At 50.5% G+C, this 21,546-nt stretch overlaps 1 long non-coding RNA gene across 1 annotated transcript in view; it reads right to left on the bottom strand.

Moving 5' to 3' along the window:
• The window catches only part of LOC135220751 (uncharacterized), a 186,567-nt gene that overhangs the window by 146,227 nt on the left and 18,794 nt on the right, over positions 1-21,546 (bottom strand). The gene's annotated exons all lie outside the window — the stretch shown is intronic.

Below are 21,546 nucleotides of genomic sequence, written 5' to 3'. Positions count from 1 at the left end.
TCATTAGTGGGATGATTTGTATACCCACAATTTTCACATGCTGCATTTGGTCTTGCCCCTTGAGCTGAATAGTTTCCTTAACTTGAATTATTTGGGTTTGAAGATTGACCAGGCTTATATGTCATGGGTGGACCATTCCTTGAATAATTCTGTCTTCCTTTCTGGTTAGGATTCCATTTTCTGTTATAAGTTTTCCCTTGAAAAGGAGTGGATCTATTCCTTGCTTGAATGTCCCAGACTTGGGAATTTGAGACATAGGTTCCTATCTTGGGGATGTGATAGAGGTGGTAATTTTATCCTATCTACAATTCTTGGAAAGGATTGTAATATAGAGCAGTTATTTATCTTTATGAGGGAGGCTGGCCTCCTCAACAAAATTTAATATTATATAATAGAATATCTATGCAAGAATTTTTATATTTGAACAAATATATTTATATTAATATATTTTTAGATTTTGTATATGAAATAAATTTGATTTAATTCTACTTTCTTTCTAAATTTATTTCGGTGTCAATAACCGAGATGTTGTGACACCAGTTTTTAACAGACATAATTAATCAAGTAATCAATCCTTGATTGTCTGGCATTATTATTCACTCTATTTGCAGGGTTATTATTTCTGCCTTTCCTTTCATTTTGTTTTTCTATTACCCCTACGAATTCCTTGGAGAAATCTGTCTCTGCCTTCTGTATGTCTTGTTTCATTGTTTTTAATGTTTGAAGGCTATTATTCTTGGGATAAATTTTAATTTTTCGAAAGGCCTTTTCTTCTTGAGCATTATATATGGTTCCATGTGCCAAGTAGTTTAAGACGTATCTTACATTAACTAATCCCCTTTCACCATCACCAAACTGTGTCTTATCTCCAATGGTAATGTTGGTGGACTTCAAGTCTTCTATTATTTTGTCTATGACATTTTCAACATTTGCATAGAGCTCTGCCATAGATTCATATTGGGGATTTAGGAACTCAGTAATATTATATAATGTATCTTCTTTACTCACGGGTTCCCAGCGCACCAAACAAATTGTTTTGAATTCATCACATTTGGTTAATTTGCTGAAACTACCCAAATTCAAAATTTTATGTGCATCACCATGTTCTGAACTAACGAGAAGCAATGCTTCATTAATTTTAGCTCTTTCATCTGTTATTCCCCCTGAAGATATGCGGCTGTCAGTATCAGCTAGCCAATGATTAACTGTAAATGCTTCTAGTTTACTTTTGACTGGATTGGAAGCTTCAACTTGTCCACAGAAACGTGTGGCTTGTGTTATTACAGCTGCCTGATTCATTCTTCTGTTTCGAAACGTGTTAGTACTATTAGTAGTTATATTATTGGTATTATTGGCACTATTATGATTATTGTTATTGGTGTAAGTAGGGTTAGTATTTCCCTGAATTACCACGGTTTGTGAAATTGGAACTGGGATTCTATTGCGTCTGTCTCGTGATGGTCTTAAATTGTATGAGTTATCTTTGACTGTGTCAAGTAATTCGTTAAAGGCTTTATACATTTCCCAAAACAAAAATTATTCACATGTGCTACTCATCATTACACAATAGCATAAAAAATCATACATGAAATTAGGCAAAAAAAATATCACCAACAATTAGCCAACCAAAATGATACACAACACGATATTCAAAGAAAAATGATATGTATAATTCACTATGCACTGCAGTGTCAAAAAAAATTCAAAAGTATACTAGTATACATATAAAAAAAAATTTGTTAATTTGAACTCAAAGTGCACAACCTGTTAAAAGAAATTATTCAAATAAATGGGGCACATACCTATACATAAGTACTCAAAATCATATATATCACCAACAGAGTTTTTAAAAAAATACTAAGATTTCCTAGCTATCAAACAAAAAAGAAAATTTTTTTTTTCTTTTCTTTATACAGTAGTGCCTCAGGTTCCGAAATTAATCCGTTCCGAAGCAGCCTTCGTAACCTGATTTTTTCATATCTAGAACTACATTTTACATGTAAATTGCCTAATTTGTTCCAAGCCCTACAAAAACACCACAGTAAATTTTATAATAAAGCTAAATTGACCAATAAACAATGAAATTCAACAATTTGGACCATTCAATACCTAACATAACCATGACTGTACCTGTAAATCAAGTGTATTAGTGTACAGGGTACAAGAAATACTGTATGTACATGTATGTATATGTATGTAGTAAAATGTGGAACCTCATCTTTCAAGTGATGCGATGTCCGGAAGTGGCAATAGAGGAGGAGGACAAATGGCAGAAAACATGAACACATAACTTTACGAAACACATTAACAAATGGCAGAAAACATTAACACTAAACTTTACGAAACTCATTAACAAATGGCAGAAAACATTAACACTTCTTGATTATCTCCATCTCCGTCTCCATAGAGAGCATCCTCTTCTTTCCGTGAACTCCAGCAACATTCTTGTGACCCTCGGCTAATAACGTAAGTTCACACACAACACGATAAAGTAACTTACAGTACAACAAAAGCGAAATCACTAAAACGAATTTACGTTAACAAACAAAATATATGTGAACGATTGAATTCCAGATGCTTACGATAACACTGCCGCAAAAAATGGTCAAGGAACGCCTCTACATAGAGGCATGATGGGACAGATGCTGACCAATAGGAGAGCAGGATCTTATGGCGGTGACTAGCATCAGGAAAACCAATGGGATAGCGGGAGAATGGTGGCGAGTCTACTCAGTTGGCGGCGCTCGAGTTTTAAAATTGTTCTCGGCGGCTAGGGCGAATTCAGACTTTACCCTTTCGCAACCTGAATTATTTTCGTACACAGAAGCAAAACATCTTTGTCTTTGCTTTTGTAACCTGGATTTTTCGTACGTAGGGACTTTCATATGTAGAGGTTCCACTGTAATCTCATTGAGAGAGAATTAAAAGAAAAAAAAAAAAGTTTGATATTTACTAAGAGAATGAATACGTAATCTTTTCACGCACTCTTATAGAGAGAGGATAAAAAAAATTCAGCTTTCAGCTTCAACACACTTAAGTCTGTTCGTTCGTTTTGCTTTTTCGATATCACTTGCTTCGTTGTCGAATTCACCTGTTGTGTTCCTAAATCAATCTTGACTGACGCTGTTGTCTCATTTCATTGTTCAGCAAAGATTCGTCCTTGTTGAAAATTGTTCAGTAACATTGATTCTTTAACGGGAATGTGTTTTCGTTCATCTGCAATACACTCGTCCGCTTTTAACACATTATTTATAGAAATCTGAGTTTTTCTCGGCTGCTGCAGTTCTATGTCTCAACTCGCTAATGTTATGTCTGTGTCGCGCACATTATTATGCCTTCATTTCATAACACGCTACGGCTCGTTGTTTTTCTTCAAGGGGAAAGCGAAACTGTTCTTGCTGTTGTATAAGATCTATTATTGCACTTTTCATTTACGTCTTCAAGCAGGATTTTATCAATCACTATTATTCTTCGCTGTCGTTATTAATTTTTAAGTTATGTTCGTCGATTGGTATCACTGTTGTAACTGGAAATGTGTATTTCTTTAACTATCTTCACTGCACGTTACGTTTCCTGGATCCACAAGCACTGGCACCAATGTTAAGTGGTGCACCAATTTTATGTGGTGCGTTTTTGTAAGGTAGAGTGTTCGAGTTATATGATCGCTTACCTGCTTCTTCTTGATAATGCGTTCTGCAGTCTGGTTTTTAACTTTATACTTCTTCTTAATGTTAATTCTAGATTAGTAATCTTTGTATTCTTAGTCTCTCAGGAGAAATTTGAATGAGACAAACGCCAGAGTTTCTTTCTTTACTGTGCAAAGAATTAGTTACAATTAATACTACACAACTTATAGATCTATGGTTGGACTCTGGCAATATTTCTGCTTCTGCACTCAACAACGGCTGCCAGTCCTCTCCGACTTCTGCCATTCTCAACTTGAGCCACCCTTGGTTCGAATTCGGCAGCACCTACTTAGGCGGTGTGGATTTAGGTTCTTGGCCCAACTGGATTCTTGATTCGTGGAGTGGTGTTTCCTTATCTATTCCCCATTCCCTTTTAGAAGGGGTTAACATGTTAATTCCTCCTTTTCCAGGTGGAATCAATAATTTAACAAATTAATACCTCCTCCGGGAGGCGGAGCTTCATTCCTGCTAGAAGCTGAGTAAGTTTGGTGTGAGGTCACAGGTCAAAGATTTTATGACGGTCTTAAGATTTCAATTGCGATGGTGTTATGGTTCAACTTCCTGTGACTAAGGTTTTGTTGACCAAATTCTGGCTCACACACCAAACTCAATTCTCTCTCTCTTTCTCGTTATTTTCACTGTACTTTGATTATTCTCTCTCTCTCTCTTCTTTTAAGCTACCCCATCTACTATTATTTCTTATAGCTATCAATATATTCGTTGTTGAAAAAGTAACTAGATACCTGACTCAAATATCAACAGTTTTGCTGTGAACGGTACCTACGGCATTCTTTGCGCTCTTCTATTGTTTATCAGTGTTGCCAATTGGTATGTGTTTACCCTCCAAAGTGGGTATAAGACTTACACAAAACCAAGGAAATAAGTGAAATTAGCGTATCTATTTGTAGTTTATATACATAGAGCAATTTCATCATTATTGCATTACTATGACAACTAGAATTCATGGAAACAGTTTGTAAATGCATTAGCGTATGTGTGAAGCTCCACTAAATTGGCAACAATGAGTCATTTTGCCGTCTGCTCGTATCTGCTTTAGAAATATCTGTGTTTTTGCGGGGGTTAATTTGGTTGCAAAAAAAGGATAATAGACATGAACTAAATAAACATTTTGAAGTAACAAAGTAAAGTTAAAACTAAATAATGAGTAAAGTAAACAATTAAGGGAATAAAGCTTTACACTTCATAAACCGTGTACTCGTGTGCTGCCCGTAACCAGGGTTGCCAAGTTGGCAACTTTGGTGCCAAAATCCTGAAAGTTGAAAACTTTCTGAGGTGGTTGGCAACGGAATTTTGTGGTTGGCAACTACCACCAAAATTGGCAACTTGCTGGCAACTTTATGTTATCAAAACTATATTGTTGCTTTTCTGAAAGACTGTTACAAAATTTCTACTGCAAAGTCCACAATTATGCTTTGCCCCTTATCAACATAGCCACTGTAGTTTGAAATTAACTTCTTTGCCAATGCAAAGGTCAAACCTCCACTCTGACCTGAGTAATGAAGAATTAAGAATGACGTTTTTGCCGCCACGGCCACGTTTGTTGTGTGTTGGAGAGTTGCTGTGATATTTTGCTTGATTTCATAGAATTGTAAGTGATATTACTACGATTTATTGCTGTGTGTATAGTATCTCCTTTCGAAATTAACAGGATCATAAAAATTGACGTAGACCTATAAGGGCATATGCCTTTTTGTCGGTTTACGCAGCTTATGATGTTTGAATTATAGGCCTATCTTATATTTTGGTTCTTGTATTAATTCTTGTTTTTGTTGCTGCTATTATAGTGCTTGTAGTGTCTTCGAAAATTTTCCATATGGTATCCTAACATTGCAGAATAAACATAGACCTATTCATAAAATATCGCCGCAAAGAATTATCTGCCTACTCTTGTTAACTGAAATTTAGTAATGCTTTAATTAAAAGTAATCGAGATCTTTATGAATATTGTCTGCGCTAGAATATTCTCCTAACAACAGAGAGAGAGAGAGAGAGAGAGAGAGAGAGAGAGAGAGAGAGAGAGAGAGAGACTCAATAAGAATGCCCCAAAACCAAATGATTCATGGGCTACTCGCAGTCGCAGACTGGTTTGGATCATCTCATACATAACTTTCAGCTGTCATAGATTTTTCTAATTTGTTAAGTATCTTATGATACCTTCCTACCATAAAAAAAACGCTTACAGCAGCCTTATATTTACTCGTCACAGCAATATAATTTATCCCTTTAGTAAATATATTTTCAGTATAGTTCATTGAAAGCAGTTTGATAGGTGGTGTAAGGTTGAGACAGCCCTAAGATTTGGCCAGCCACGCATGTATGTGTATGTGCTCTTGCTTATAAGTGTACATTCCACTTTATGCATATACGTTATATATCGTGGAGTTGAAAGTTTCAACTTGAAACTACTATATTAGTAACAAGGTACCTTATTTCCAACAGATACGGGTAGAAAACCATTTGCAATAAAAAATTGACATGTAGGCCCATACCCCGTCATTGTCTCAAAATATAAGAATTTTATGTGTAGGTCTATGCCTTGACATTGCCTCAAAATATAAGAATTTGATGTGTAGGCCTATCCCCTGTCATTGCCTCAAAATATAAGAATTTGATGTGTAGGCCTATCCCCTGTCATTGCCTCAAAATATAAGAATTTGATGTGTAGGCCTATCCCCTGTCATTGCCTCAAAATATAAGAATTTGATGTGTAGGCCTATCCCTTGTCATTGCCTCAAAATATAAGAATTTGATGTGTATGCCTAAGCCCTATAATTGCCTCAAAATATAAGAATTTGACGTGGTAGGGCCTAAGCCCTATAATTGCCTCAAAATATGGCAATTTGTCGAAAATTGTATTTTTCCTAGCTATACAAACCTGAGGTCCTTTACACTAGGAAGATTGCTTAAGCAGCAGCTGGAACGATCGTAAGCTTCAAACAAGGGGTAACGTAGTTAGCTGCTTGTCCGCCAGTGCACGCGCCGCGTGACTGGGAGGCAAGGAATCACTTTTGCTTTAGGCACAGGAAAACGCAGAGTGAGGGGTGGCATGAGGTGGGACTATGTGTAAAGGACCTCAGGTTTGTATAGTTAGGAAAAATGCAATTTTCGACAAATTGCCATTTGTTCCGACACGTTATACAAACCATCGGTCCTTTACACTAGGAAGACTCACTTATTGGTGGGAGGACCTGAGTCTTAAAGAACAGACTGGTGTTCGTCCAACCTTGGATACCCTCCCTGGTCGTAAGAGCAGAGGGAGGGATCCTAGCCTCTGCCCAATTGATTGGGGTGTGTACCGCAGGATCAATGGTCAGACCTCTGGACCCAAGTACTAAGAGAGAGGCAAGCGTATCTCTTAGTACTAGCAAGCAAGAACTTTGTTCCTGTTGCAAGAGGAAACATAAAGTTATGGGTTTGTCTCTTGTTGGCATCCACTCCCCCCCCCCCCCCCCCCCCCCCCCCCCCCCCCCCCCCCCCGGTAGGAGGAAGTGGAGGATATTTACACCTATTCCTAATGAAAGGAATAGACTGGAGCTCTGTCAGGTAGCTTACTTGCATCTTTCCTCTTCCAGCCATAGGTGTACGACCGAAGACCTCTGCCCACAGGTAGAGGGAGAGAAAGATGGGGAAAGAGAAGCCAGTCACACTCTCATTCACCACATTCATTCTTTCAATCACACCAAGGAATCGATGCTGTTCTGCCTGCTAGGGTGCTGGATAAGCTTACACAATGTGTTGAGCAGCCACCACAGGTCCCAAGGAAAAGGTATCCAAGGACTTGTGGGCAATATCCCGAAGGTAGAAGGAGGTAAAGGTGGTCTGGTTGGACCAGACCCCAGCCTTCAGGACCTGCGCCACGGAGAAGTTCTTGTGGAACACCATTGACGGGGCAATGCCTCTGACTTCGTGGGCTATCGGACGAGGGGGACGGGTGTCGTCACTACCATCAGCCTCGTACGCCCTCCTGATCACCTCACGCAGCCAGAAAGAAAGCGTGTTCTTGGATACTTCTTTCTTGGTAACCCCAGTGCTAACGAAGTGTCGTCGACACTCAGGCCTGAAGTGCCGAGTTCTCTTCAGATAGCACCGTAGCGCCCTCACAGGACAAAGCAGCATCTCATCCGTATCGTTGTCGGTGAAATCCAATAAGGAGGGGATTGTGAAAGACTCGAACCTGTCGTCAGGGAACGACGGATTCTGAGTCTTCGCAACGAAGTTCGGGACGAAATTGAGCGTCACAGATCCCCATCCTCTGGAATGCTTAACATCATACGAAAGACCATGAAGTTCTCCTACTCTCTTCGCCGATGCCAGGGCCAGCAAGAAGAGGGTCTTGAGGGTCAGATCCCTGTCTGACGACTCTCGGAGTGGCTTGAATGGTCTTGGAGTCAAACTCCTAAGGACGAGAGTCACGTCCAGAGCAGGGGGCCTGAGTTCCCTGGGTGGGCAAGACCTTTCGAAGCTCCTCATAAGCAAGGAGATCTCAAACGAATCCGAGATGTCCAACCCTCTAAGTTTCAGGACCAGAGCCATGGCGGATCTGTATCCTTTGACTGTGGGGACTGAGAGGAGCTTCTCTCGGCGAAGAAAGACCAGGAAATCCGCTGTCTGCTGAATAGTGGCTCTGAGAGGAGAGAGACTCCGTCTACGACACCAACCACAGAAGACGGCCCACTTTCCCTGGTACACAGCTGCAGAGGACTGCCTGACGTGTCCAGCCATCTCTGTTGCTGCGCTGCAAGAAAAGCCTCTCTTTCGCAAGAGATGGTGGATAACAGCCAGCCGTGAAGTTGAAGGGACTGGACTGCCTGGTGGTACCGTTCGTTCAACGTGCGGTTGGGCGAGAAGGTTGTGCCAGGGGGGAATCTCTCTTGGTGCTTCCACGAGAAGAGCCAGCAGATCCGGATACCAGACGGCCTGTGGCCACCTGGGAGCCACCAGGATCATCCTGAGGTTCGGGGTGACCAGCACTCGACTGATCACCTTGCGAATCAGGCAGAATGGAGGAAAGGCGTAGGCGAAGAGGTTGTTCCAGGGCTGTTGAAGCGCATCCTCTGCAGCTGCCCATGGGTCCGGCACGGCTGAAAAGTGAACCTGGAGTTTTCTGTTGTGCCGGGTGGCGAACAGATCCACGACTGGACGCCCCCACAGGTTGAAGAGCCTTTCCACCACGTCTGGGTGTAGTGACCATTCGGTCCCTATCACCCGATCCCGACGGCTGAGCTTGTCCGCTACTACATTCCTCTTGCCTGGAATGTAGCGTGCTGAGAGCTCTATCGAGTGAGCGATGGCCCACTCGTGCACCTGCATTGTCAACTGGTGCAACGGGAGAGACATCAGTCCCCCCTGTTTGTTGACATATGCCACTACTGTGGTGTTGTCGCACATCAACACCACCGAGTGTCCCATCAAGCGGTCCTGGAATTCTTGGAGAGCGTAGAACGCCGCCTTGAGTTCCAAGACATTGATGTGAAGGTGCTTGTCGTGATTGTCCCACACACCTGCAGCCAGCAACTCCTCCAGGTGTGCGCCCCAACCCTCGGTGGATGCGTCTGAAAACAGCAACATCTCCGGGGGGGGGGGGGGGGGGGAGTGCTGAGAGGCACTCCCTTTAAGAGGTTCCTGTCGTCCAGCCACAAGTGAGGTCCCATCTCACCCGTCCTAGCCTGGGAAGCTGACCTGACCAACTCTCCTTTAGTCTCCACTGAAGAGACCGCAGGTGAAGACGCCCGTGAGGGACTAACTTCTCGAGTGATGACAGGTGGCCGATCACGACTTGCCATTGCTGAGCTGGTTGCTTCTGTCGAGACAGAAACCGGATGGCTGCCTCTCTGAACCTGCTGATCCGCAAGTCTGCGGGGAAGACTTGCTCTGCTACCGTATCGATCAGCATGCCCAGGTACTTCATCCTCTGCTTGGGTTCGAGATCGGACTTCTCGAAGTTCACCACGATCCCCAGATCGTGGCAGAACCTGAGAAGTCGATCCCTGTCCTGTAGCAACTGCGAGCGGGAGCTCACCAGGACCAGCCAATCGTCGAGATAACTCAACAGACGTATCCTGTTTGAGTGGGCCCAAGCAGACACCAGAGTGAACACTCGCGTGAACACCTGTGGGGTGGTTGACAGACCGAAACAAAGTGCCCTGAACTGGTTCACCGTCCCGTCGAGGATGAAGCGGTGGTACTTCCTGGAGGACTGATGAATGGGTATCTGGAAATACGCATCCTTCAGGTCCACCGAAAGCATGAAATTGTTCCCCCTGATGGAATCGAGCACGGAATATGACAATTTGTCCAAAATTGCATTTTTCCTAACTATACAAACCTGAGGTCCTTTTATAATAGGAAGGTTACTAGCGGCAGCTGGATAGGTCGTAAGCTTTCGAACAAGGGGTTCGGTAGTTAACTGCTTGTCCGACAGGCGCGCGCGCGCGACTGGGAGGTAAACATCACTTTTGCTTTTGGCCCAAGCAAAAAACAAAAAACTGCAGAGTGAGGGGTGGCATGAGGTGGGACTATGTGTAAAAGGACCTCAGGTTTGTATAGTTAGAAAAATGCAATTTGGACAAAATTGTCATTTGTTCCGACACGGCATACAAACCTTCGGTCCTTTTTACAATAGGAAGACTCACTTCTGGTGGGAGGAATCTGAGTCTTTTGTGAACAGACTGGTGTTCGCCCAACCTTGGGAATGCCTCCCTGGTCGTAAGAGCGAGGGAGGGATCCCAAGCCTCTGTCGATTGATCGGGGTTTCTGTGCACCGCAGGATCAATGGTCCAGACCTCTGGACCAAGTACTAAGAGAGAGGCAAGCGTGTCTCTTCGTACCAGCAATGTAAGAACTTGTTCCTGTACAGGAGCAAATATAAAGTCATGGTTTGTCTCTTGTTGGCATCCACTTCCCCCCCCTTGTAGGAGGAAGTGGTGGATATTCGCTCCTATCCCTAGTGAAAGGGATAGGATGGGGCTCTGTCATATAGCTCACCTGCATCTCGTCCTCATCCAGCGTAGTGACGACCGTGACCCTCTGCCCACAGGTAGAGGAGGAGGAAAAGATGGGAAGAGAAGCCAGCTCACTCACTCATTCACCACATCCATCCGCACCAGTCACACCAGGACTCGATGCTGGTTCAGCCTGCGAGGGTCTGGGTTAGCTACACAACTTGTTGAGCAGCCACCACGGGTCCCAAGGAAAGGTAATCCAAGGACCTGTGGGCAATATCCCTGAAAGGTAAGAAGGAGGTGAAGGTAGTCTGGTTAGACCAGACCCCACCTGCCTTCAGGGACCTTGCGCCACGGAGAAAGTTCTTACGAAACGCCAACGAGGGGCCAATACTTCTGATTCGTTGAGCTCCCGACGGGACGTACGGAATGGTCGTCACTTACCATCAGCCTCATACGCCCTCCTGATGACTCACACGCCAGAACGAAAGATTGTTCTTTGGATACTTCTTTCTTGGTTACCCCCGGAGCTAACGAAGAGGCGTCGACACTCAGGCCTGAGGGTGCCGAGTTCTCTTCAGATAGCGCCCTCACAGGACAAAGCAGCATCTCATCCGCATCAATAGATTCGGTGAAGTCCATTAGGGAGGGAATCGTGAAAGACTCGAACCTGTCGTCAGGGACCGAGGTTTCTGAGTCTTCGCAACGAAGTTCGGGACGAAATTCGAGCGTCACAGATCCCCATCCCCTGGAGTGTCGTACATCGAAGGAAAGACCATGAAGTTCCCCTACTCTCTTCGCGATGCCAGGGCCAGCAAGAAGAGGGTCTTGAGGGTCAGATCCCTGTCTGACGACTCTCGGAGTGCTCGAAGGGGTCTTCGAGTCAAACTCTAAGGACGAGAGTCACATCCCACGCAGGGGCCTGAGTTCCCTGGGTGGGCAAGACCTTTCGAAGCTCCTCATGAGCAAGGAGATCTCGAACGAGTTCGAGATGTCCAATCCCCTCAGTTTCAGGACTAGTGCCAGGGCGGCTCTATATCCTTTGACTGTGGGGACTGAGAGGAGCTTCTCTCGGCGAAGAAAAACGAGGAAATCCGCTACCTGCTGAAGAGTGGCTCTGAGAGGAGATATACCCCATCTATGACACCAACCACAGAAGACGGCCACTTTCCCCTGGTACACAGCTGCAGAGGACTGACGGACGTTTCCAGCCATCTCTGTTGCTGCGCTACGAGAAAACGCCTCTCGTTCGCAAGAGATGGTGGATAACAGCCAGCCCTGAAGACGAAGGACTGGACTGTTTGGTGTCCGCGCTACGTGTGGCTGGACAGAAGGTTGTGCCAAGGGGGAATCTCTCTCGGTTTTTCTCCTGCAGAAGAGCCAGCAGGTCCGGATACCAAATGGCTTGGGGCCATTTGGGAGCCACCAGGATCATCCTGAGATTCGGGGTGACCAGTGCTTCGACTGATCACCGTGCGAATCAGGCTGAACGGGGGAAAGGCGTAAGCGAAGAGGTTGTCCCACGGGTGTTGAAGAGCGTCCTCTGCAGCTGCCCATGGGTCCGGCGACGGCTGAAAAAGAAAACCTGAAGTTTCCTGTTGTGCCGGTGGCGAACAGATCCACGACTGGTCGCCCCCACAGGTCGAAGAGCCTTTCCGCCACGTCCTGGTGTAGAGACCATTCGGTCCCTATCACCTGATCCCGACGGCTGAGCTTGTCTGCTACTACATTCCTCTTCCCTGGGAATGTAGCGTGCCGACAGCTCTATTGAGTGAGCCTCGGCCCACTCGTGCACTGCCGAGTCAACTGTACAATGGGAGAGACACTAAGCCCCCTGTTTGTTGACGTAAGCCACCACCGTGGTTTTGTTGCACATCAACACCACTGAGTGTCCCATCAAGCGGTCCTGAAACTCTTGGAGCGCGAGAAACACTGCATTGAGTTCCAGTACATTTGATGTGAAGGGTGCTTGTCGTGCTCGTCCCACACTCCTGAAGTCAGCAACTCCTCCAGGTGTGCGCCCCACCCCTCGGTCGATGCATCTGAGAACAGCTGCATCTCCGGGGGGGGGGAGTGCGTAGAGGCACTCCCTTTAAGAGGTTCCTGTCGTCCAGCCACCAGGCTAGGTCCTGCCTTACCTCCGGTGTCAGTGACACTGGAAAGCTCGGGGGATCCGTTGCCTGTGACCAACTCTCCTTTAGTCTCCACTGAAGAGACCGCAGGTGAAGACGCCCGTGAGGGACTAACTTCTCGAGTGACGACAGGTGTCCGATCACGACTTGCCATCGCTGAGCTGCCTGTTCCTGCCGAGACAGGAACTGGCCGGCTGCCTCCCTGAATCTGCTGATCCGTAAAGTCTGCGGGAAGACTCGCCCTGCTACCGTGTCGATCAGCATACCCAGGTACTTCATCCTCTGCTTGGGCTCGAGATCGGACTTCTCGAAGTTCACAACGATCCCAAGATCGCGACAGAACTCGAGTAGCCGATCCCTGTCCTGCAGCAACTGCGAGCGGGAGCTCGCCAGGACTAGCCAATCGTCGAGATACCTCATCAGACGTATCCCATGCGAATGGGCCCAAGCAGACACCAGAGTGAACACTCGCATGAACACCTGTGGGGCGGTTGAGAGACCGAAGCAAAGTGCCCTGAATTGGTACACCGTCCCGTTGAGGATGAAGCGGAGGTACTTTCTGGAAGACTGATGAATGGGTATTTGGAAATACGCATCCTTCAAGTCCACTGAAAGCATGAAATCGTTCTCCCTGATGGAGTCGAGCACGGAGCGGTGCCCGTCTCATCGTGAACCGGGTCTGGCAAACGAACCGGTTCAGGGGAGAGAGATCTATCACCGGGCGCCAGCCCCCCGTAGACTTTTCCACCAGGAAAAGTCGACTGTAGAAGCCCGGTGACTGATCCGTGACGATCTCTACAGCTCGTTTGCTCAGCATGGTCTTGATCGCCTGTCTCAATGCTACGTCCTTCGAAGATCCTGGAACGTACGACTGCTGTTGGACCGGGTTGGAGGTGAGGGGTGGCCAAGATTCGAAGGGTAATAGATATCCCTCCCGAAGGACATCTACTATCCAGGTCTCGGCGCCGTAGCGCTGCCAAGTTGCCCAATGGCTGGCCAGCACCCCCCCACTTCCGCAGCAGGTGAGGCGGAACGCGTCCCTAGCGTTTCCCCCCTTTCTTCGACTTCTTCCAGTGCCTCCTCGCGAGAAGGAGGGCTGGGAGGAGGGCTGGTTACGCCCCCCTTTGCAGAAGATGAAGAAGACAGACGTCTTTCCACGGGGCTTCGACCGCGACTACTGTCTTAGCCACCGTGGAAGCGCTAGCCGAGCTCTTTGGCTTGGCCGCAGTTCGAGGCTGCCCAGAAGCCTTCGAAAGCCTGGCCTGGTACCAAGACGGTCACTGTCATCAGTGCGCCGTCTGTCCACCGCAGCGTCCACCATCTCTCCTGGGAAGAGAGATGAGGAACTCCGTAACGGTCCATTACGAAGCCCCAATGCCGCTTCACGCCCAGCCACCCTGGATACTCGAGTAACGACAGCGTCCCTACGTCGGAGAAGAGGTTGGCCACAGGTTTACCGTCTGGTGGGCTAGGAAGGAGATGGCTCTTCCCCCCAGACTGGCAAAGCCTCCTGAAGGCCGAGTCTTCTTCGGGAGAAATTCCCACGGAGTTGGCTGCGACCTTAGACACCGTGAGGGACCACAGGTCTATCCAGGAGACGGCCTGGAAAGCTGCCATGGCAGTGGATTCCAGACCGAGTGCCTCTTGCTGCGAGAACCATAGGTTCTCTGACAGGAGCTGCTGCAGAGACACACCCTGCGTTAGCCTGGCTAACTCCGGGTTCACCTGTTTGGGCGGCATCGGGTCTTCAGACGGCACGTAGAAACGCCGCTGTCGCAGTAGAGGAGGCGGAAGCAGCTTGCTCGACCTGACCCGGACTTGAGAGACCCGCCGTCTTGCCAGGAGACAAGAGACTCCACCTGGTCCAGCACCGAGTCGGCAAGCTCCGATCGCGGCAAATCCCACCGTCGGTCTGGGTTCCCTCTTCGGGCCCCAGAACGACTCGAGCCGGGACGTGGGCTCGGAAGGTGGGAGTGGCGATCCTTCCCCGAGGTCGTTGTGCTGACGGATCAGCGCAATTACCTCGGCAAAGTTCCTCTGGATCTCCGGAGTGACTGCATCCTGAGGAGTAGGACCATCCAGTCCCTCGAACAGGAGCAACTCCCGAGACCCTCCCCCCTCGAGTGGGGGAACAGCGACAGACCCCTCTCGGTCTCCTCCAACCACTTGCGCATACGTCCTGGCCGGTCCAAGAACCATGCCTGGCAAGTAGGGCGTCGTGGTGGTCATGAGGGCGCACCCCTCACGATCACTCTTCAATACTCGTCCTCCCGGTGTAACCCGAGGAGGTTTGAAGGTATGGGAGAGGCAGACCTGACGCTCCCTCCTCGCTCGCTGGCAGAACAGCAGGCTTGGAGGGCTGCAGGCGATCGCCAACCCGCGGTGGCGATCGAGCTGCAGGCCTGGTCGAAACGTCTCGCTGTGGACGGCTGGACTGAGCACAGCGGCCCCGATCTCGAGTGTCAGAAGAGCTGGTGCTGGTTGCAGTACCCGATCGCTCTCTGTGAGAGCGACGGTCAGGCGACCTGCAGGCTCCACTGTCACGGTGAGACCGGTGCTTGTCCTCACGGCACGTCACGTCGCTGGTTCCAGCCGTGGCTGATACCGGCGCGGGGAACGGGGGGACCTCTTCCCAGCCTCAGCCCGTGGCCGGTCGTGGACCGTCACGTCCCCACCCGGGTAGCCAGCTGGTCACCGCGAGAGCGAGAGCTGGTCTGGTGAGAGTCGCGTGAGCGGCTGTCACCAGTCTTCCGCTCCGTGTCGTGAACCTGACGCTGAGCGGGCTCAGAGGTCTGGTTCCTGGCTGCACGGACGCTGGTAGGCGACCGTACACTCGGTACCTCCCGCGAACAAGAGGCCGAGACGGATCCTGATGCAGTGGCAGAACCACTGACAGCAGGCGAGGAGGTGCCGGTGTTAGCTGACACCCCTCTGGTCCCCGTAGTCTTCTTCCTTGCGGAAGAAGAGACGGGCCCTGCTCCCGAAGGAGCAGGATGACCCAGCGGAAGAACCCCCCGTCTCACCGGAGCGAGACGGGCCCTTAGAGTTCCCGAAAGGAGACTTCTTAGGGGGGGAGGAGGCGACCTTCTTCTTCTTAGGCTGTGAAGCCTTAGAAGATGAAGGGGGAAGAGGCGGCAGAGACGACGACGACGAAGAGACGACGACGACGTAACGAACGACGACGACGAAGAAGAACGACGACGACGAACGACGAGCGAAGACGACGACGAAGAAGCGACGAAGACGACGACGACGAGCCGACGACGACACTTCCTCCTCTTCCTCTTCTTCTTCGTCAGCTTCCTCAGGACCGATGTCAAGTCAGCCATCCAGGGCTGCTGTTGCCGAAGCAACAGGGCCCGGACGCACCTGTCCAGACAGACCGACATCAGGAGCAGCGGCGCCACGAACAGGAACGACATCAGCAGGTGCAGGCATCACAGGAACAGCAGGAACGGAGACGGCAGGAACAGGTACAGGAACGGCAGCGGCGGGGTGGTCGGCAACATCACATCACTCATCAGCGGCTGGGTGGGCAGGTTATGGCAGGTACGGCAGGAGGTACAGGCAGGCCAGGCGGACGGACCAGCGGCACCGACATCCTAGGCACCGGCGGGAGTCCAGGGCGAGCTCTTCGGGCACACGAAGTCCGGTTGAGGGCAGCACGGCAAACCCAGGCTGGCGGCGGCATCACACTCCCCCGTGGTATGGCGATCGGCCCCCTGCACCGATGAAGTTGGTGTTACAGACGCCGCGTGCGGGTAATACACCAGATGAGGGGCAGCCCAGATCGACAAGGTCGTGGTAGTGGTGGTCCACCGTGGCATGGCGTGACCGCAACCGAGCCAGCTAGATGGTAGAGCAGCCCCTGGACACTCGGCACGCCCTGCAAACCCAACGATGCCCACACCTGTCCAAGGTCGTCCTTCGCAGCAACAGCACCTAAGGAAGCAAAGGTCAGGTGATTAGCAGGGCCTTCTACCCGTCCGTGCGATGTAGAACGAACGGATAGAGGACCCAGAGTACAACTCAACATCAGGGTACCTAGCGCCCTCCATCCACACTCGACAGGTCGGGGTGAGGAGAAGGACCTGGAAACCCCCCCCCACCCCCCCCCCGCAGGAGAAGGAAAGCGCCAACCGTGGGAGCTGAGCAGGGGGCAGGAAAGAAGACGAAGTGTCCGTAACCAAAGGAGTCGCGGGAGAGCTTTCCGACGACTCCTTTGTCGGCCTTCGCTTCTTCCCTACCCGTACAAGCCCCACTGCCGCCTCCGACCATGACACACAAAATCACAGGGGCTCGGCACGGGTATACTCACCGCCCCCGACACCGAGCACACAAAATATGAGGATCGATTTCTGGGAATGAGCGGAATTTTCCGCATTTACGCCCTTCGGTTCCCGGGTTGGGCACAAGCGCCCGGATGGTAGCGGGGCGCTGGAGAATCCATAATCGATCACAATTTCACTTGAATAATGAAAAGTAATAAAGAAATGATTGTACTTACAATGATTCTTCACAGAAAGAGAAAACACAACCATACAAACGAAAGAAAGCAAACGACGAGAAGCGGGCAGAGAGCGTAGAACACACACGTCCACTCGCTGTGAGGCCGAAAGCAAAAATGAAATTGTGAAGATACAATAAAGTTTTACACATACTTACCTGGCAGATATATACTTAGCTTATGTCTCTGACGTCCGACAGAATTCAAAACTCACGGCACACGCTACAGGTAGGTCAGGTGATCACCCCCTACCGCCGCTGGGTGGCGGTAATAGGAATCATTTTCCCGTTTTCTGACAGATTTTTCTTCCCTATCTCCTGATGGTGGGTCCATTAAAACGTATATATCTGCCAGGTAAGTATGTGTAAAACTTTATTGTATCTTAACAATTTCATTTTTACACATGCAACTTACCCGGCAGATATATACTTAGCTGATTGGCACCCTTGGAGGAGGGTAAGAGATAGTTACTCAATATGAATAGCAATTCAAAAAACAGGGAAAACAACTTTTGTTGTAGGTACTATAAATAAACTTAAATCCCTTGATTCCTACCTTATTGGGCAGAAGACTTCATGAGTACTGTCTATGAGTCTGCTTGCCTCAAGAGTTCCAGTGAGGATGAGACCTGTCACTGAGAACTCTTCTGGATCATGTCAATGGGGGCTAGCCCGCTTACTCGACAGAGCCTTATTTGGATCGTACCAATGGGGCCTATCCCACTTACATGGTAGAGCCTTCACCTTTGTCGTATCAACGGGGACTAACCCTCTTACAAGACAGTTAACTACCGAACCCCTATCCAGCTGCCACTAGTAACCTTCCTATTGTAAAAGGACCGAAGGTTTGTATGCCGTGTCGGAACAAGTGCCGTTTCCATCTTGAACCGAGTCTGGCAAACGAAACGGTTCAGGGGAGAGAGATCTATCACCGGGCGCCAGCCCCCGAAGACTTCTCCACCAGGAAAAGGCAGCTGTAGAAGCCTAGTGATTGGTCTCTGACGATTTCTACAGCTCCCTTGCTCAGCATGGTCTGGATCTCCTGTCGAAGAGCGATGTCCTTTGTGGATCCTTTGACATAAGTCAGGGGTTGGACAGGGTGGGAAGTGAGAGGTGGCCGAGATTCGAAGGGGAGTAGATATCCCTCTCGAAGGACGTCTACTACCCAGGTCTCGGCGCCATAGCTCTGCCAAGTTGCCCAATGGCTCGCCAGGCACCCCCCCCCCCTTTTCGGCAGCAGATGAGGGGGAACACCGTCCCTAGCGTTTCCCACCTTTCTTCGACTTCTTTCCTGCCGCTCCTCGCAAAGAGGAGGGTTGGGAGGAGGGCTGATTAGAGCCCCACTTCGCAGAAGAAGAAGACAGAGTCTTTCCTCGGGGTTTAGACGTGGCAGCCGTCTTAGCCCCCGAGGAAGCGCCAGCCAAACTCTTGGGTTTAGCCACAGTTCGAGGCTGCCCAGCCACCTTCGAAACTGCCTGGTGGAGAAGATGGTCACTGTCATCAGTGCGCCGTCTCTCTACCGCAGCGTCTACCATCTCGTCTGGGAAGAGAGAGGAGGAACTCCGAAACGGTCCATTGCGCAGCCCGAGTGCCGCCTCACGCCCAGCCCCCCTGGATACTCGTGTCAGGACGGCGTCCCGACGACGAAGTACCAGGTTGGCCCACAGGTTAGCCGTCTGGTGGGCTAGGTAGGAGATGGCCCTACCTCCAGACTGGCAGAGCCTCCTGAAAGCCGGGTCTTCCTCAAGGGCAGAGCCCCCAAAGTTGGCCGCGACTTTCGACACTGTGAGGGACCACAGGTCGAGCCAGGAGACCGCCTGGAATGCTGCCATCGTGGTAGATTCCAGGCCCTGTGCCTCTTGCTGTGAGAACCATAGGTTCTCAGACAGGAGCTGCTGCAGAGATACACCCAGTGTTAGCCTAACTAACCCCGGGTTAACCTGTTTAGGTGGCATCGGGTCCTCAGATGGCAAGTAAAATCGCCGCTGTCGCTGCAGATGAGGAGGAAGCAGCTTCGACGACCGGCCCGACCTGAGCGAGTCCTCCCGTCCGGAAACGAGAGATTCCACCTGGTCGAGCACTGAGTCAGCAAGCTGGGATCGAGGCAGGCCCACCGTCGGTCTGGGTTCCCTCTTCGGGCCCCAGAATGACTCGAGCTGGGACGTGGGCTCGGAAGGTGGGAGCGGTGATCTGTCCCCGAGGTCGTTGTGCTGACGAATCAGCGCAATAACCTCGGCAAAGTTCCTCTGGATCTCGGGGGTAACGGCGTCTCGAGGAGTAGGACCATCCAGTCCCTCCAACAAGGCTGACTCCCGGAATCCTCCTCCTTCGGAAGGAGGAACAGCAACAGACCCCTCTCGGTCTCCTCCTGCCACTTGTGCGTAAGTCCTGGTCTATCCTAGGACCGAACCAGGCGTGTACTGCATCGTGACGGGATCACGAGAGGCGCGCCCCTCGTGATCGCTCCTAGGTGTCTCGCCCCTCCCGGTGTAGCCCGAGGAGGTTGAAGGCACTGGAGAGGAAGACCTGACGCTCCCTCCACGCTCACCGGCAGAAACCAGTGGGCTTGGAGGGCTGCAGGCGATCCACAACCCGCGGTGGGGATTGAGCTGCAGGCCTGGTCGCGCCGCTCGCCTGGGGCGAGCAGCTGGACTGAGCACAGCGGCGCCGGTCCTGTGCGTCAGACGAGCTGCTGCCGCTCTCCCTACCCGACCGGTCCCTGTGGGAGCGTCGGTCAGGGGAGCGGCAACGCTTCGCATGTCTCGGGCTGGACCGTGTGGCGTGGGCTCGCGGGGGGGACCTCTTCCCTGCCTCAGCCCGTGGCCGGTCAGCGACCGTCACGTCCACCTTAGGTACCGGCAGGTCGCTACGTGAGCGGCCGCTGGTCTGGCGGGAGCTACCTGAGCGGCTCTCACCAGCCTTCTGCTCCATACCGCTGTTTTGGCGCCAAGCAAACTCTGGCGCCAAAACTTTGGCTGCCCGGTCTCCTGGGGGAGAGCGTACACTCGGGATCTCTCGTGAACGAGAGACCGAGCAGGATCCTGGCTTAGCGGCGGGGCCACTAACACCAGGGGAGGCTGGACCGGTCGAAACCGGAACTCCTCTGGTCCCCGCCTTCCTCTTCCTTGCGGTAGGGGAGGCGGGCCCTGCTCCCGAAGGAGCAGGAGGACCAGCAGAAGGACCCCCCGTCTCATCGAGGTGAGACGGGTCCTTAGAAGCTCCAGAAGGAGACTTCTTAGGGGGGGGAGGCAGCCTTCTTCTTCTTCGGCTTGCGAGCCTTATAAGTCGAAGGTGAAGAGGCAGCAGCAGACGACGAAGACGAAGACGACACCTTCCTCCTCTTCTTCGTCAGCTCCCTCAGGACAGTTGTCAGGTCCTCCATCCAGGCCGGAGCCGGGGCTATTGCTGAAGCAACATGGCCTGACTGCACCTGCCCGGAAGGACCTGGGACTGGGGAAGACACACCGTGGGCAGGACCAGCATGGACAGGGGCAGGAACAACAGGAGCAGCAACCATCTCATCAGCGGCAGGGGCGACAGGAACATCAACAGCGGCACAGACATCAGGGGCAGCCAAACCATCGTCAGGAACCATAACATCGGCAGGTACGACAGGTACGGCCGGTGCAGCCATCACCTTCTCGGTCTCGGCAGCCAGCGGGAACCTGGGAACTGGTGGTCGGTCCAGGGGCGAGCTTTTGGGACAGCGGAAGTCTGGGGCAGGCAACACGAAGAGCCCAGGCGGCGGTGGCATCCCCCCTCGGTACGGCAGCGACCGGCCCCTGAATGGCAGCAGACGGCGTCACCGACACAGCATGTTGAGTGTAGACCAGGTGAGGGGGAGCGGCATAAGCAGGCGTGGAGATAGTGGTGGTCGTGGTGGTGACCGCTCCATGGGTTACCGCCCCAGACCCCGCTAGACGCTACAGCAGCCCCTGGATGCTCAGCATGCCCTGCAGCCCAAGCGCAGCCCACACCTGTCCAAGGTCGTCACCCACGGAAGTCCTACCAGCGGGAGCAAGAGTCGGGTCAGTTAGAGGGGTTCCCTCACACACGGGGGGGGGAAGTGCCCCACCCCGAACGCACAGAAGACCCCGAGTACAATTGGACGTCCGGGTAACGGGCGCCCTCCTCCACACTCGAACGATCGAGAGAGGAGAAGAACTCCGAAACCTCGAAACCCCCCCCCCCCCCGCGGGGGAAGGCAACAGCCGTGGGAGCTGAGCGGGAGGAAGGAAAGAAGAAGAAGTATCCGTAACC

The sequence above is a fragment of the Macrobrachium nipponense genome, chromosome 2, assembly GCF_015104395.2.
Source record: "Macrobrachium nipponense isolate FS-2020 chromosome 2, ASM1510439v2, whole genome shotgun sequence".
Taxonomy (NCBI): Eukaryota; Metazoa; Arthropoda; class Malacostraca; order Decapoda; family Palaemonidae; genus Macrobrachium; species Macrobrachium nipponense.
Note: the sequence above shows the minus strand (reverse complement) of the source record. Positions and strands in the feature narration are given on the sequence as shown.